The following is a 17764-nucleotide window of genomic DNA, read 5'->3' as shown; positions in this document are numbered from 1 at the left end:
ATTTACTTAATAATTTATTTGATGCATTTAGCTGCATACCATGCCTGTAAAAGTAAGATTTTATGCACAAGAGCCAAACAAACAAGTTTAAGCTTGTAAAGAACTTCCAAACCTATTATTATGTAGAATAAGTTCTTAAAAGTGACATAGTATTTAAAAGTTTTCATCTATTTTTATTTATGAAAATAGCCTTGTCTCCGTCTGTATCATTACCATCAAAATATTACTATTATCTTGAACTCCATTAACATTGATGATTGATTGATACTTTATTATAGTATATTTAGGTACTTAGTTCAGTTGATAACATTCCTATATCATTTTTATCTCAACTTATTAGATATTTAATATTAATTAAAACCCAATGAATTTTAAAACACTCATTTATTAAGAAGGCTTATTTAAAGATAATAATCAATTTATGTTCAATTAAATATTTTGGAATTATGAACAGTTTACTTTGGTTTGTTAAGATTTTATTAATTTTCATTAAATATTGGTTTTCCGGGACAAGTTGTACATCATTATTGATCACTTTAACATCTGAAAAGTAAAATATATAACTTTAATTAAATTGATAGATATTGTGCTTACATTTTGTTGTAAACATTAAGGCTCAGTTGCATTACCTAACTTTGACCGTTACTTTAACGATAACTGGTGTTTTCTGAATGAAGTTTGATAGATTTTTGATGTTTGTTAAAGTAAGATGGTGCAACCCAGCCTTATAGTTAAACAATTCATCAAAACTGTACAATACTTTTAGAGTGCAAGAGTAAAAAACATTCATCCTCAAAAACTTTGACCTCTTAAATATTATTGAATAATTAATAGTGCCATCAATTATCAAACGTTTCATAGTTATCATCAAGCATTACCTTACGCTGCAATCACCATTCTCTTTATTTTACACAGACAAAATATGCATAGAGTTAACGTAACAGTATCACATTGAAAACTCAGATATTGTTGCAATATTGTACAAGGCTTCTGTTACTATTATTTTTAAGATCACTTGTTTCAGCTATAGATTATTTCTTTGAGATATGTATGTAAGTAACTATTCTTATTAATTTCATTCGAACAAAACAACACCAACCAAATCAAAACAAACTTTTGTTTGACAGTTTGGCAAGAAAAAAGGGACCATAGATTAGAGAGTGATAGGATGTTTCGTTCGGAAATTTAATCAAAAGATTTTGAAACGTCAAAGGACAAAAATGTGAATTTTAACCCGTGTAGCGCCCTTCTGTCAAATTTTGTTTTGTACGACTGAAAAATTAAGGTCCCTCGAAAGTAGGTAAAAGTGGAGCAGGCATAATTTACTTTTATCTTTATGAGATAAAAATAATAATTTTTCAGCGTTGTGAATGTCATCATCATGTTTTAAAAAAAAAAACTTCTATTATGGATGGATCGAAAAGCGAAATTTTGGACAGCGTTTTTTTTCACAACTTCTATTTTTTAAATTCATATTGATAGGTTACGTCACACTATGGATCGAAATTGCGATTTATGGACATAGCAATATTTTTCATAATTTCTATTTGAAAAAAATACCTATCGATACGTTACGTTATTCTGATGAATATATGTCGTTAGATTTTCTTTAAAACCAATAGTTTGGTTGGAAAAAAATATTTTCCATTTTCGTTGTATGAAATGAAATGGCTTGTTGACTATAATCCTACACTATCAGCGCGCGCCTAAAGTTGCCCGTTCACAAGTTATGTGGTTCTGAAAAATGAAAAAAAGTTAGTAAAAGTGTTTTTTTTTGGAATATCTTTAAAGATTCAACGAAAATATAAAGATTCCATACGTTAACAATTTAAATTAACCTTAAATTACTGACAAATATTTAACTCATATTTTGGAACCTTGTAACTTCTGAACGGGCAACTTTGGGCGCGCGCTGATAGTTTAGGATTATAGTCAACAAGACATAGCTTAGTCGAAATCTACCACTTTAAGTTTCATTCCATACAACGAAAATGGAAAATATTTTTTTCCAGCCTAACTATTGATTTTAGAGAAAAACTTTTAGCGACATTTATTCATCAGAATAACGTAAGTTACGTTCGATAAGTATTTTTTTCAAATAGAAATTGTGAAAGAAAAAAATCAATATGTCCATAAATCGCTATTTCGATCCATAGTACGTCTTACTGATTAATTAATGTCATTATCCCCTCAAGGATCAATAAGACCGGCGGCGGCTGCGCTGTTCATTACTTACAGTCATATAGATGAACTAATTTAAACTGAACCGTGTCACCAAACACATTGACAGGGGGGCGCCACCATCATTTCAACTATATAGTTTCCAACGTGGCAAAAATCGGAACCAGCGATTCGGTATTGATGGTTGTGGCACCCCCCTGTCACTGTCTCGGGTGGGACACCGGACAGTTCGTTTTAATTTATGTATATTATGTTACTTACCAGTTATTAATAATAATTACCGACAGTCGAGGTAAAAGTAAGAAAGTAATCACATTAATTTATCACTTACAAATATCTTAAAAGAGAACACCGGCTCGTGTACAGCAACACAATATTTTTAACGTTTTGATATCTTAATATATTAATATAAATTAGTGGTATCCTTCCGTTTGGCCAATGTACTTTTCGCAACTAATTCATTTGGTCAAATTGTCATTTGGCAAAATTTTACTTGGCAAATGTTTATATAGCAAATGTTTTATTTCGTCAAATATTATGTCCCAAATAATTTGTTTGGTCAAATTGACACCTCAAATACTTACCCACCGTTACCCACAAATCAAAGCATAAGGCACATTATCATGGTTTTCACAAGAATTTTATGTAAAACAAAGAGACTGCAGAAAGTAGTATGGTTGCAAAAAGTAGGTTTTGCTGAAAATAGTAGGTTAGGTTAGGTTAGAACAGTGACCCTTAATGCGCGAAGGCGAGCGAAGCGTGCCGCGGCAGCGGCCGCCGAGCGCTAAAATCACCACTATTGTTAATGAATCATTTGGAAATTTCGATAAAAAGAATGAAATAAGAAAATTATTTTAGAACAAATTTTATATTTACTACCCACTAAACAAAATAATAACCACAAGCTAATTTGTATTCCATTCTATGCACCAATCAAATTATTTTGTAAATAGTTTATCGTGAAATATTTTTGCCAAATGAAACATTTGGCAAAACATACTTTACCAAACAATAATTTGCTAAACAATAATATGCCAAAAACGACATTTGCGAATTAAAAGTTTGCAATAAGTTGTTTTGCCAAATGAGAATTTGCCAAATGAAAATTTGCGAAACGTTGTTTGCGATGTAATAATTTGGGAAACGTTTTTTGGCCAAACATTAGTAATCCATAAATTAGTATAATGAGATTGGAATGTTTAAAATTTAAATGAATTGTTTAAAATTTAATAAATAGGTTTAGATGCGGCGGGGGTGGACCTTGGGCCAACCCTAAGCAGTTTATTTAATTTTATACATACGTAAATGATTTCTTTAATCACTTTTACCAAATTATTCATAATAACCGATTGTTATTAATAATTCTTTTTCTATCATAATTAATCATCATAATCAAATCAGATTAAATAAAATCTGAGTTGCGTTCTATATCCTTTAGAGCGCCATGGTCTTTTTTAAAATACAAAACGTTTAACATTTCCGTGCAATATTTCTTTGATAAAAATATTTATAGAAATGCTTTAGTTATTTTATGCGTATTTTTGCGATTGCCTAAAACCCTAAATCTTTATTTTCAAAACAGAAATATATTTTTTTACTGTTCCAGGCGAAATAGGTTGGTGACCAATAGGTTAAACAAAAGTTGTCTATGGTCATAAGTTTTGTGGCCAAAAAAAGTTGAGTGAGACATTTCGCGCTCATTCACTTCCGCCTCCCTCTCGGTCGCAACTGTTTTGCATCTTGTTTCATCGCGGTAAGTTATGTGTAAATATTATTAAAATTATAATCCATTGATTTGTCAAATAATAAAAAACTATTGTACAAATCAATTTCGATGATATATCAACTTAATTGTTTCTTTTCATCGTTCCGTTAGTGTAGGCATCATTTTTGTTGAAGGGGACGCCATTGTAAAACAAATGAAATAATGTTAAACAAACAACTTTTTATGGTTTAAAACTTTTTAAAGTGTAATGATCGAAGTTTTAAGTGTATTTTAGGTTCTTCAGTGCCATAATTTGTGGTTCTTTAGTTCATTAAATGTGTATAATTGCAGTTTCACGATGCCCCGCTTCAACTACGATTCCACCACGGCCGTCTGCATCGCCACGGGTAAGTCTTATAAAGTCTTATTTGTTCTTCTTTCCATTATTTTCTGTGTTTAGGTCCTTTGGTTCATTAAAAATATACTATGTTTGGCTTTGATGAATAGTTATGGACCGCCATTTTTCTTCTTTTATAATTGACATGGCAATGGTGTTGTAGGTAGTTCATAACTGCATAAGATCTAGCTTTTTCAAGTCAATAACTTCACACATTTTCTAAATATGGTTTACAAGGGCGTAGCCCCTTATTCTATTTGCCAAGTTATTTAAATTATCTACACCTACCTACAATCATGGACCTATAAAAAAGGTCCATGCCTAACAGTAAATAGTTAATAACACGTAAGAAATCTTTATATTTTGAAACATGTCAATTCCACACAAGGTACTTGTATTAATAATGTGCTAACAGGCAAGTTATCATTTCATTGTTGATGAACATAAATTCACATTATCTATCAATAAAAGTTATTTAGATCTTCTTACTCTGAGATGGTTTTCATATGAATAGTTATATAAAATAATTTTACATGTAGGATTATTTACTGTTGAAATTGGTGTTACATTAGGTATTTAAAATACACAAGTAAGCATAACTTTAGTTCTTATTATAAACAAAGCATTTATTAAATCACATCTAATTTAATTAATGTTTCAGTGTAGTTAAAATAATTGATTTGCTCTGAAATCAAATCAATAATAAGAACTTGATTGAATCCTTCTCAAATATTGGTAGGTAATATCAATGCAGTTTAAATATTATTTGAAAACCTTCAGATTTGCAATAGGATTATTTGCATTTGATACTACTTATATCCTGCGCTTGTTATATTTGTATTTATTTATCAATATTTTCAATTTAGTGCGTTGAATTCTGATTTAACATTCATCTTACTAGGTATAGGTACTTTTTTTTGAACTTGTATAAGTCTGGATCTGACCATAATATCTAGCCTTTTATAAATCAAGATTAATAATTATACTAATTATAATTTACCTACTTGAATAGTGGTATTAATAACATTTAATTTTTATCTCTTGTCATAAATTAATTAACTTCAAATAGATGTGCACCAATTGATTGAAGTTATCAATATTCATCATGTTTGAAATTGGTCCTATACCTACTTAGATTATTAATCTAAGGTCCTATAATATTTTTCATTTTTACAGAAACATAAATTCTAGATTTCTTTTGATTCATATTATTACTAATTTAATTTAGGTATGTTTGATAAGCAGAAATTAGATAGGTAGGTACCTACTTATTGTCTCAATGGGGTTAGGCAAGCCTGTTATCTGAATTTGCATTAGTTTTATTTTAGGAAATATTGTATCAATGCAATGCATTTTTTAGGTAGGATTAGCCTAATAAAATTACTTGTTGTAATATGAACTTACTGCAAAATGGTACAGTTACAGTAAAATAGGTTAGTACTAATTTGTATAATCATTGATTTCCATCATTACATACCTTAACTGGTAGGCATTTGTTTTTAATACAATTTACTGTTTTCTTTAGTAATTTGGATACATTACCTACCTACTTAAGTGGGTAATGTTGTTCAATTATAATAAAATTTCAAACTTTTGTTTACATTAAACTTCTTATTACTATTAGCATTAGCTGCTATTAATTGTATGAGTTTGGATTTTCGGTTTAGGTAGGTCTCTATAGGTAGGTATATCTACTTTTAATTTCTTTTATTTATTAGTAAAAAACAAATTTAATTTCAATTACCAAAACAATAAAAGTAATTAATCAGGTAGGCATTGTAAAATTTAACACTAATTGTTCATTGCATAACCATTTATAACTGAATATGAATTTATTGACGATTTATTTTCAGAAAATTTGTTGGCACTATAGTTTGTCATTTTGTTTTCTGTGTGTACCTCAAAATTAGCATGATTGATATTGCTTTAAGGTGATGTTCTAAGGCCTTGTCAAAATGCTTTAGATATTTTAGCGGAGAGTGTTAGAAGATAATGAAAGTATTTTTATAATATTACATAACTGAGTTGAAAATTAGCATTAATTATGTGACCAATCTTTTAATTATCTTCCCTGTGTCATATAAATCTATAACACTTTTTATCATTCAATTTAGATACTGAAGTTGCATTATTTAGACGTTTATATTTTATGACAATAATTTTAAGAGAAGATTGACTTGAATCTTTTAGAGTTTTCGTTATTTTTGTCTTGATAAGGTATCAGCATATTATCTGAAAATAAAGAAACCACCTGCATTTTGTATTTCGAAGCAAATTACTTTCTTTTAAATTATGTATTCGTAATGCATAATAAGCGCGACTTCATTGTCAATCAGACTATTATTAATTATTAATTTCTGGTAAAGGATTGTCCCATCAAGGCGATGCACAGTATAAAGGTAATAATGCACAGTGTGTAGCCATGTCAGCATGTGCATCCGCTTTGTCAGTTATTAAAAATCGGGCCGTGTTTGATGTTGCGGATATCAATACTATTCTTCAGTACGGTGATTTACTTTACTTGCAGTGTAAACCTCGGGACCACGTTTTCTTATTACCAGACGAATTGCCAAATGATTATCGAGTAGGGAACTTCGCGGTCAAAATTAATGCAATGGAACCCAACTGGATTGAAAACGGGCTTTTTCCAGCTTCACTGCGCGATGTTGATGTTGCAACATTGCAGTTAGTTCATATTTTGCGCGACCGTGTATTCACTCGCGAACGTAACGATACTCGGGATAGTTACTTGTTCACCGGGAACAATTATACGGTTTCTTTTTGGAAATTTGGCAACAAATTTTATTTATTTAATAGCCATGCGGTTGGCATCAATAATAAATTTAATCATCGGGACGAAACTCAAAATAAGGCGCGTTTGTTTTGTTGCCAAAATTTAGAAGATCTCGCAAAATTACTGTTCATAGGACATGCGTATACCTCGGCGCAATATTCTATACATAAATTAACTGTAGTAAATTTTGCGCTAAACTTAGATCCCGTCGTCCCACTCGAGCCACGCGACGCGAAATTAACAACGTTGAAACCTGTCGTAGTCCTTGAAAAAGTTGAGTTAGAATCAATAGACATTGCACCGGTGCAATCAACCAAACGAGGTCGACCCAAAAAAAAGAGATCATCTAAATCTAAATTAGATTCTTCCGCACCGAAAAAATCTAAATTAATCAATGAAAAATTAAAACCAGTTGTGGTTCTTGAAAGAGTAGATTTAACTGCGTTAAAAATTGCCCATGATGCGAAACCTTTGTCCGTCAGTACTACACATTCTGATGTCAAATTGAACTTAAAGCCAGTCGTTGTAATTGATAGAGTTGATTTAAATAGCGGTCGGGTTAGTAACGTAACGTCAGCCAAAACTCTTAAACACCGAGAGGCTGTGAAACGTTATGCTACCCAGAACCCAACTATCCATAGGGACGCGGTAAAACGTTACACACAAAAAAATCCCTCGGTTCATAGGGACGCGGTTACACGATACTCTCAAAGCAATCCTTCCGTTAACAGGGACGCGGTCAAACGATACTCTCAAAACAATCCCTCCGTTCACAGGGACGCGGTAAAACGGTATTCGCAACAAAATCCGGAAGTTAATAAAGAAGCGTCACAACAATATAATGTAGTAAACAGAAATTTAGAACCCGCGTTGCGTAATTCCAATATTTTGATCGGGCAAAAACAAAACGACGACCTAGATTCACTTCAGACTCATTCTTTAAAAAAACTGTCTTTGAATGACAGTCATAGATGTCCTCAATGTCAGGCGCGAATTTTTGTTGAGGAAAAAGGTAGAGTCAAATGGTGTTGTGGTTCTGGAGCATATAATGTTCAAAATTTACCGCCGTTAACCGAAGAGTTCTATTTCCACCCAGCTTTCCTTTTAAGATCGCGAGCTTTTAATCATTTGTTTTCGTTTAGCGCATTAGGCGTTTCTCATGGTTTTCATCAACCAAATACCGGTATTTCATTCTTAAAAATTCAGGGCCGAACTTACCATCGCGTTTTTGATTTAGCTTACACCGACACAAACAATCCCATCGGTATGTATATTTATGACGAACGGGAAAGGGTAGCTGTAAGCCAAAATTTAGACATGGAGGTAGTTCGTTGCATTACCAATTTTATGCATAATGTTAGTCCGTACATAGATTGTTTTAAACGTTTAAGTCAGGAGCCTTCCGAGGAGGCACATTTGATATTTGAACCCACGTCGCGACGCTCCCATGGTAATATTTTAGGAGACATGCCAATCGGTTCGGAAATAGCCGCAATTCTGAGCACAGAACGCGAACGCTATATTCCTAAAGCTATAGTCATATGGCGCATAGGTGCTCGAAAACCGCACACTGTAGACATTTTACATCCGCTGTATGAAACTTTTCAATATCCTTTGCTGTATCCACACGGTAATCCCGGTTGGTTACCGAATAGACTCGATAACAACGGCGTAAAACTAACACAAAATAAATACGTCCGTTGTTTGTTGCTATCTGAGCCGCGGTTTTCAGAGTTGAACAGACTTTCTGAGGAATGGATAGTAGATATGTTCTGTAGAATTTCAGAGGAACGACTTAGGTACATTTTTAATATGCAGAATCATTCCTCAGATGCTGCTCTTAGATCTGCTCCCCTTCAGGAAGTAGAAAACTCAGTAGAGATAAGTAACCAGATAGCAGCAGATGAAACCATACGGGGAGAGGGCGGTGTTGTGCCGGGGCGTGTCTATCTGCCCAATACATTTACTGGAGGTCCACGGTATATGAAAACTAAATATATGGATGCGATTGCACTGGTCAATAGACTGGGCACTCCATCATACTTTTTAACGATGACATGCAATCCAAAGTGGCCCGAGATCCAACAATCTACTCCACAAGGACAAAGGCCTAATCCTTTAATTTGTGCGAGAGTTTTTAACTTGAAACTCGCACAACTTTTAAAAGACCTTAGAACTGGTGCTTGGTTTGGTAGATGTATGTATATTATGCATGTCATAGAGTTTCAAAAACGAGGACTGCCCCATGCCCACATTTGTTTTAGAATCGAAGGGGGTGGTCCCATACAAAATTTTGAAATCGATCAATTTGTAAGGGCAGATATCCCTCCTCCTTCTGAGGCAGGTGGTAGATTACGCAAGGCTGTGCTTGATCACATGATACACGGCCCATGTGGACCTCCACATAGAACAGATTTGCCATGTTGGGATACTGAAAAAATGAAATGCACAAAGTATTTCCCTAAATCTGAAACGGCTGTAACTTACTGCGATGACAAAGGTTTTGTTCATTTACGCCGTGATAGTAAAAACCAAGCCACCATTAAATTTAGAAATAGAGACATAACGGTTAGTGATTTGTGGGTCGTTCCGTACAATGCCGCTCTTCTCCTCAAGTATGACTGTCACATAAATTTATTAGCATATTCCGCACGCGCGATCGTCAAATATTTATTCAAATACATGACCAAAGGTCCTGACGAATCGCGCGTTACAGTCGTTCCCGATTCACATAAAAATAATGAAATCGAGCAGTATGTCACCAAACGTTACCTTGGTTCTTGCGAAGCGACGTGGCGCATTTTAGAGTTTGACGTAACAGCTCGCGAACCGAACGTAAAGCAGCTCGCCGTACACCTTGAGGGCCAACAATCCATCTTTTTCAAGCCGGGAACCGAAGCAGATGCCGCGCGCCGCGCTCATTCGGACTTGATAACTTATTTTAAAAGGCCTCTCGGTGAACAGTTTGATAACATAACGTATTTAGATTTTTACGAGCGGTTTATTGTACATTCACGACGTCCCACCACAAAAAATGTAGAAATCTTTGAATTGAGCAATAATAAATTTTTGACAAGACGGCAAAGGGGCGAATTAGTATCGCGTTTATTCTGGGTCGCGCCAAACAGAGGTGAATTATTTTACTTGCGTCTTCTTTTAGCGTCTCAGCCGTGTCGTAGTTACGACGATTTATATAAACTTGGTGGTCCATTGTGCAAAACTTTCCAGGAAGCTGCGAAAGCTCTCGGGATCGCGGACGATGAGGCGGAGTATGAGATTGCTATGCAGGAAGCATCTACATTTTTGACTGGACCACGGCTGCGTAGCTTTTTCGTACTCTTAGCTGTGAACGGGGTTAGGGTCGTTTCTTTGTGGGATAAGTACAAACATTTAATTGGTCAGGATTTTTTGCAGCGTTTATCCGATGACGCAGAAAAAGCGTACAAACTTTGTCTCGTCCAAATCGACCGGTTATTGCGTAAACATGGGACATCCCTTGTCGAGCAAGGGTTACCGGGCGTTATAGACGATTCGACCGAAGTAGGCCGCGAGCGCGTCGAATATAATCGCGACGAGTTAAACACGTTCGTGAGTAGCTGGCTACCAAAATTATCCCCCGACCAAAACCTCGTGTTTAGTTATATTCACACTCTCCTGAGTGACAGCGAGTTCCGAAACTCTAACAATACTGCCATTTTCATTGACGGGCCTGCCGGAACAGGTAAAACTTTGCTTTTAAATGTAATTGCTGCACACGCACGCGGAAATTCAGGAATTGTCTTGTGTACGGCGAGTTCAGGTATCGCGGCGCAAAATTACGTAGGCGGCATTACGGCACATAGCATGTTTAAATTCCCCCTCAACCCCGTAGATGATCTTGGTTACTGGAGCATTACCAATGGTTCGCAGCGCGCTGAGCTTGTTCGACAAGCTGACGTTATTATTTACGACGAAGCCCCTATGGCTCACAAATATTTAATTCACCTGCTTGATAGGTCTCTCCGCGATTTGATGAAGTGTAACAGGCTTTTTGGTGGGAAAATTGTAATTTTCGCAGGAGATTTCCGTCAGATACCTCCTGTCGTAGTAAAAGCTAAAAGTAACTCTGACGTAATCAATTGTTCAGTCAAGTCCTCACCGATTTGGGAACAAATTAAAATTTTCAACTTGAGCACTTCCCAACGTAACAGAGACGACCCAGAGTATTCTGACTTTTTATTAAAACTGGGATCGAATCAATTGCCGGTTCAAACAGTAAAGGTGAATCGTTCAATTTTAAATTTAGTAGATTTAACTTCCCACCTTTCTTATGTTACAGATTTGAACGATTTAATAGATTTTGTTTTTTCACATGTTGTCATTGTTGAACCGGACACGTGTGCTGGTCGAGCAATACTCACCACACACAATCAAAACGTTAGGGAAATAAATTCCATAGTATTAGATAGAGTAGAGTCGGAACCGTTACACTTTTATTCAATCGATAAAGTCCTTTCCGATAACGCGGACGATATATTTTTAGGCGCGGACGCGTTAAATAAACTGCAGCCAAAGGGTGTTCCAGAACATGATCTAACACTAAAAGTAGGATGCGTGTGCATGATAATCCGCAATCTTAGTTTTTCAGACCGACTGGTCAATGGCACAAAAGTTATCGTCGTGAAAACTACGCCGCGCATAATAACCGTTCGCAAGCCAGGCGAAACAAACGAATTTTTGATTCCGCGTATCTTGTTTAAAGCTCCAATCGAACCGGACAGCCCCATCGAAATGACGCGACGGCAATTCCCCTTAGCTCTGTGTTATGCCATGACTGTTCATAAGAGTCAGGGGCAGACTATAAATCGGGTAGGCGTAGACTTGCGGTCGGACGTGTTCAGTCATGGCCAATTGTACGTAGCGTTAGGTCGGGTCCAAGAAAAATCGGATATCAAAATTTTAGTTTCGCGCGATAAATTAGTCGACGATAAACTTTTGCTTAATAATGTAGTGTACCCGCAGCTTCTTTAGATTACTTTTTTTATATTTTTTTTTATTTTTACGCAGTTTCTCGGAAAGTGTAAATATAATTCACCTCATCAATCAATTGACAATTCTTTTGTGTAAATATATTTTAAAATCAATTAAAATCAAGCTGACACGCCTATACACGTGCATTATTTATTTATTTTTGCTTTTTTATACTCATTTCGCATGAATTCAAAATTTGGTGGTTTTTGTTTGGGCATGTTGGTTTTGTGTATATGAGTTATGCGTGTGTGGTGGTGTGAGTGGAGATAGTGAAGTATCGGGGGAATGGGCTATGTTAAATATCATCTCTACACTGTAGGGGTGGATCGGTATAGCGTCGTCACTTGGAGTATAAATCCATTTACATTGGTGTTTGATTTTAGAATAGGAGCTTTCTCGGTCAACCAAATTGAAGAAGAGATGTTATGATATCGTTGAAGGGCGAACTGAAGGATAGACGTGGACGACTGTTAGGGGGACACGCCAGCCTGTGGGCTGATGTTGCTGATGCTGTGGGAAACACCGGCGGACGTCTTGGGGAAGGTAACGACATCGAAGCGAAGAGTGTGGAGTTCGACAGCCGCATAGCTGCGGGCGTGAAGTTGAGGGGGAAGAGACCGGAGAGAAGATGCAGGGGTGACGAATCAAGGTAAGGTTAATAACCGCTTGATAATGTCCCACTTGTGCCAATTGAATGCCTCAGCGTCGACGGAATGTCAGGAAGTCTAGGTACAAGTACGAGTATGCCAATATAACAAACATATGCATGGTTCCGGAGGCAATGAGCAATGGGTGTGTTGATTTTTTGTTAGTTATATGCCGTTTTTAGCGTAACTGAACAGAATTGTTCTTACCAGCATATTATGGATATCGTATAATTGTCATTTTGTAAAAGTAAGCTTCAACCAAACCAACGCGTGCAAATCACCATCGCCGACGCGATCATAGGCGAATGACAGGTCGCACGACCAGTCATTGGCCTATGATCGCGCCGGCGCGCGGCGATGGCAATCTGCACGCGTTGGTTTGGTTGAAGCTGAAATAATGTACAGGGGTAGCCTTTTTTTTCGCATTACTTGAATAAGCAATGCACGCTGCGTCGTAGGTTACACTGAAGAACATAGGTACTTTTATAGATATATAAAGTGCTTTAAACGGTTATGTAGAGAGTAGGTTTTCGAGGGAGCACATATAATATTTGAACCCATGCAATGACCGTGACGTAATGAATATGTCCGTTTGTTTCTTGCTATCTAAACCGCGGTTTTCCGATTTTTTTTATATTGTATGTAAAACAATACAGTTGGCTTTAGGGATGGCCAAGGGGCCACTCCCGCCGCAACTTGACCTATTTTTAATACTATGTTGCATAAATTAATATCATAAATTAGTAATAAAACATTATGACAATAAAGTGATCCCCTCCATTGTCAAGATTATCTTCAGTCTGAATTGTTATTTTTATTAAATTAAAAAGAAAGATCTTGAATTTGTCATTCTCACTAAAATGACTCTAAAATATGATCGAGTGAAGCGATGGCTGGCTCATCCGTCATGTCTGTGAACAGGCGCTGCCTTCGGGGACTGGTCAAACCAAGTTGTCCAGATTTTTACGCTTTTAATTTTGAATGGGGTGATGTTATAGCATTACTTTGCCACAGTTCCCATAGATAGTCAAAAATATTTTTGGTTACTTTAGTGTCAAAACAGTCACATTATTGGTAATAAAACATTACACGATTGGAAGGGATCCTCTTCAATCTTATTGTGTTTAAGTATTTTCAGTCTGAATTATTACTATCATTAGAATATGAAAAAAGATATCTTGGATTTGTCATTCTCACTAAAATGGCTCTGGGGTGGTGGCGTGGTGAGGCGGGTCGTTACATTCTCTAAAATATGATCGAGTGAAGCGATGGCTGGCTCATCCGTCATGTCTGTGAACAGGCGCTGCCTTCGGGGACTGGTCAAACCAAGTTGTCCAGATTTTTACGCTTTTAATTTTGGATGGGGTGATGTTATAGCATTACTTTGCCACAGTTCCCATAGATAGTCAAAAATATTTTTGGTTACTTTAGTGTCAAAACAGTCACATTATTGGTAATGAAACATTACACGATTGGAAGGGATCCTCTTCAATCTTATTGTGTTTAAGTTTTTTCAGTCTGAATTATTACTATCATTAGAATATGAAAAAAGATATCTTGGATTTGTCATTCTCACTAAAATGTCTCTGGGGTGGTGGCGTGGTGAGGCGGGTCGTTACATTCTCTAAAATATGATCGAGTGAAGCGATGGCTGGCTCATCCGTCATGTCTGTGAACAGGCGCTGCCTTCGGGGACTGGTCAAACCAAGTTGTCCAGATTTTTACGCTTTTAATTTTGAATGGGGTGATGTTATAGTATTACTTTGCCACAGTTCCCATAGCATAGATAGTCAAAAATATTTTTGGTTACTTTAGTGTCAAAACAGTCACATTTGGTAATAATACATTACACGATTGAAAGGGATCCTCTTCGATCTTATTGTGTTTAAGTTTATTCAGTCTGAATTATTACTATCATTAGAATATGAAAAAAGATATCTTGGATTTGTCATTCTCACTAAAATGTCTCTGGGGTGGTGGCGTGGTGAGGCGGGTCGTTACATTCTCTAAAATATGATCGAGTGAAGCGATGGCTGGCTCATCCGTCATGTCTGTGAACAGGCGCTGCCTTCGGGGACTGGTCAAACCAAGTTGTCCAGATTTTTACGCTTTTAATTTTGAATGGGGTGATGTTATAGCATTACTTTGCCACAGTTCCCATAGATAGTCAAAAATATTTTTGGTTACTTTAGTGTCAAAACAGTCACATTATTGGTAATAAAACATTACACGATTGGAAGGGATCCTCTTCAATCTTATTGTGTTTAAGTATTTTCAGTCTGAATTATTACTATCATTAGAATATGAAAAAAGATATCTTGGATTTGTCATTCTCACTAAAATGTCTCTGGGGTGGTGGCGTGGTGAGGCGGGTCGTTACATTCTCTAAAATATGATCGAGTGAAGCGATGGCTGGCTCATCCGTCATGTCTGTGAACAGGCGCTGCCTTCGGGGACTGGTCAAACCAAGTTGTCCAGATTTTTACGCTTTTAATTTTGGATGGGGTGATGTTATAGTATTACTTTGCCACAGTTCCCATAGCATAGATAGTCAAAAATATTTTTGGTTACTTTAGTGTCAAAACAGTCACATTATTGGTAATGAAACATTACACGATTGGAAGGGATCCTCTTCAATCTTATTGTGTTTAAGTTGTTTCAGTCTGAATTATTACTATCATTAGAATATGAAAAAAGATATCTTGGATTTGTCATTCTCACTAAAATGTCTCTGGGGTGGTGGCGTGGTGAGGCGGGTCGTTACATTCTCTAAAATATGATCGAGTGAAGCGATGGCTGGCTCATCCGTCATGTCTGTGAACAGGCGCTGCCTTCGGGGACTGGTCAAACCAAGTTGTCCAGATTTTTACGCTTTTAATTTTGGATGGGGTGATGTTATAGTATTACTTTGCCACAGTTCCCATAGCATAGATAGTCAAAAATATTTTTGGTTACTTTAGTGTCAAAACAGTCACATTATTGGTAATAAAACATTACACGATTGGAAAGGATCCTCTTCAATCTTATTGTGTTTAAGTTGTTTCAGTCTGAATTATTACTATCATTAGAATATGAAAAAAGATATCTTGGATTTGTCATTCTCACTAAAATGTCTCTGGGGTGGTGGCGTGGTGAGGCGGGTCGTTACATTCTCTAAAATATGATCGAGTGAAGCGATGGCTGGCTCATCCGTCATGTCTGTGAACAGGCGCTGCCTTCGGGGACTGGTCAAACCAAGTTGTCCAGATTTTTACGCTTTTAATTTTGGATGGGGTGATGTTATAGCATTACTTTGCCACAGTTCCCATAGATAGTCAAAAATATTTTTGGTTACTTTAGTGTCAAAACAGTCACATTATTGGTAATGAAACATTACACGATTGGAAGGGATCCTCTTCAATCTTATTGTGTTTAAGTTTTTTCAGTCTGAATTATTACTATCATTAGAGTATGAAAAAAGATATCTTGGATTTGTCATTCTCACTAAAATGTCTCTGGGGTGGTGGCGTGGTGAGGCGGGTCGTTACATTCTCTAAAATATGATCGAGTGAAGCGATGGCTGGCTCATCCGTCATGTCTGTGAACAGGCGCTGCCTTCGGGGACTGGTCAAACCAAGTTGTCCAGATTTTTACGCTTTTAATTTTGAATGGGGTGATGTTATAGTATTACTTTGCCACAGTTCCCATAGCATAGATAGTCAAAAATATTTTTGGTTACTTTAGTGTCAAAACAGTCACATTATTGGTAATAAAACATTACACGATTGGAAAGGATCCTCTTCAATCTTATTGTGTTTAAGTTGTTTCAGTCTGAATTATTACTATCATTAGAATATGAAAAAAGATATCTTGGATTTGTCATTCTCACTAAAATGTCTCTGGGGTGGTGGCGTGGTGAGGCGGGTCGTTACATTCTCTAAAATATGATCGAGTGAAGCGATGGCTGGCTCATCCGTCATGTCTGTGAACAGGCGCTGCCTTCGGGGACTGGTCAAACCAAGTTGTCCAGATTTTTACGCTTTTAATTTTGAATGGGGTGATGTTATAGTATTACTTTGCCACAGTTCCCATAGCATAGATAGTCAAAAATATTTTTGGTTACTTTAGTGTCAAAACAGTCACATTATTGGTAATAAAACATTACACGATTGGAAAGGATCCTCTTCAATCTTATTGTGTTTAAGTTGTTTCAGTCTGAATTATTACTATCATTAGAATATGAAAAAAGATATCTTGGATTTGTCATTCTCACTAAAATGTCTCTGGGGTGGTGGCGTGGTGAGGCGGGTCGTTACATTCTCTAAAATATGATCGAGTGAAGCGATGGCTGGCTCATCCGTCATGTCTGTGAACAGGCGCTGCCTTCGGGGACTGGTCAAACCAAGTTGTCCAGATTTTTACGCTTTTAATTTTGGATGGGGTGATGTTATAGCATTACTTTGCCACAGTTCCCATAGATAGTCAAAAATATTTTTGGTTACTTTAGTGTCAAAACAGTCACATTATTGGTAATGAAACATTACACGATTGGAAGGGATCCTCTTCAATCTTATTGTGTTTAAGTTTTTTCAGTCTGAATTATTACTATCATTAGAGTATGAAAAAAGATATCTTGGATTTGTCATTCTCACTAAAATGTCTCTGGGGTGGTGGCGTGGTGAGGCGGGTCGTTACATTCTCTAAAATATGATCGAGTGAAGCGATGGCTGGCTCATCCGTCATGTCTGTGAACAGGCGCTGCCTTCGGGGACTGGTCAAACCAAGTTGTCCAGATTTTTACGCTTTTAATTTTGGATGGGGTGATGTTATAGTATTACTTTGCCACAGTTCCCATAGCATAGATAGTCAAAAATATTTTTGGTTACTTTAGTGTCAAAACAGTCACATTATTGGTAATAAAACATTACACGATTGGGAAGGATCCTCTTCAATCTTATTGTGTTTAAGTTGTTTCAGTCTGAATTATTACTATCATTAGAATATGAAAAAAGATATCTTGGATTTGTCATTCTCACTAAAATGTCTCTGGG

General features: G+C 36.2%; 1 long non-coding RNA gene across 1 annotated transcript; it reads right to left on the bottom strand.

The window, feature by feature from the left end:
* Nucleotides 1-367: 367 nt before the first annotated feature.
* Nucleotides 368-1124, bottom strand: LOC135086756 (uncharacterized). The gene is made up of 2 exons (XR_010260594.1): nucleotides 879-1124; nucleotides 368-543 (listed from the first exon to the last, which is right to left on the bottom strand). It is a non-coding gene; the product is annotated as an uncharacterized LOC135086756 (long non-coding RNA).
* Nucleotides 1125-17764: the final 16640 nt, after the last annotated feature.

Source organism: Ostrinia nubilalis, chromosome Z, assembly GCF_963855985.1.
Source record: "Ostrinia nubilalis chromosome Z, ilOstNubi1.1, whole genome shotgun sequence".
NCBI lineage: Eukaryota > Metazoa > Arthropoda > Insecta > Lepidoptera > Crambidae > Ostrinia > Ostrinia nubilalis.
The sequence above is the reverse complement of the archived record's forward strand: the minus strand, read 5'-3'. Positions and strand labels throughout refer to the sequence as shown.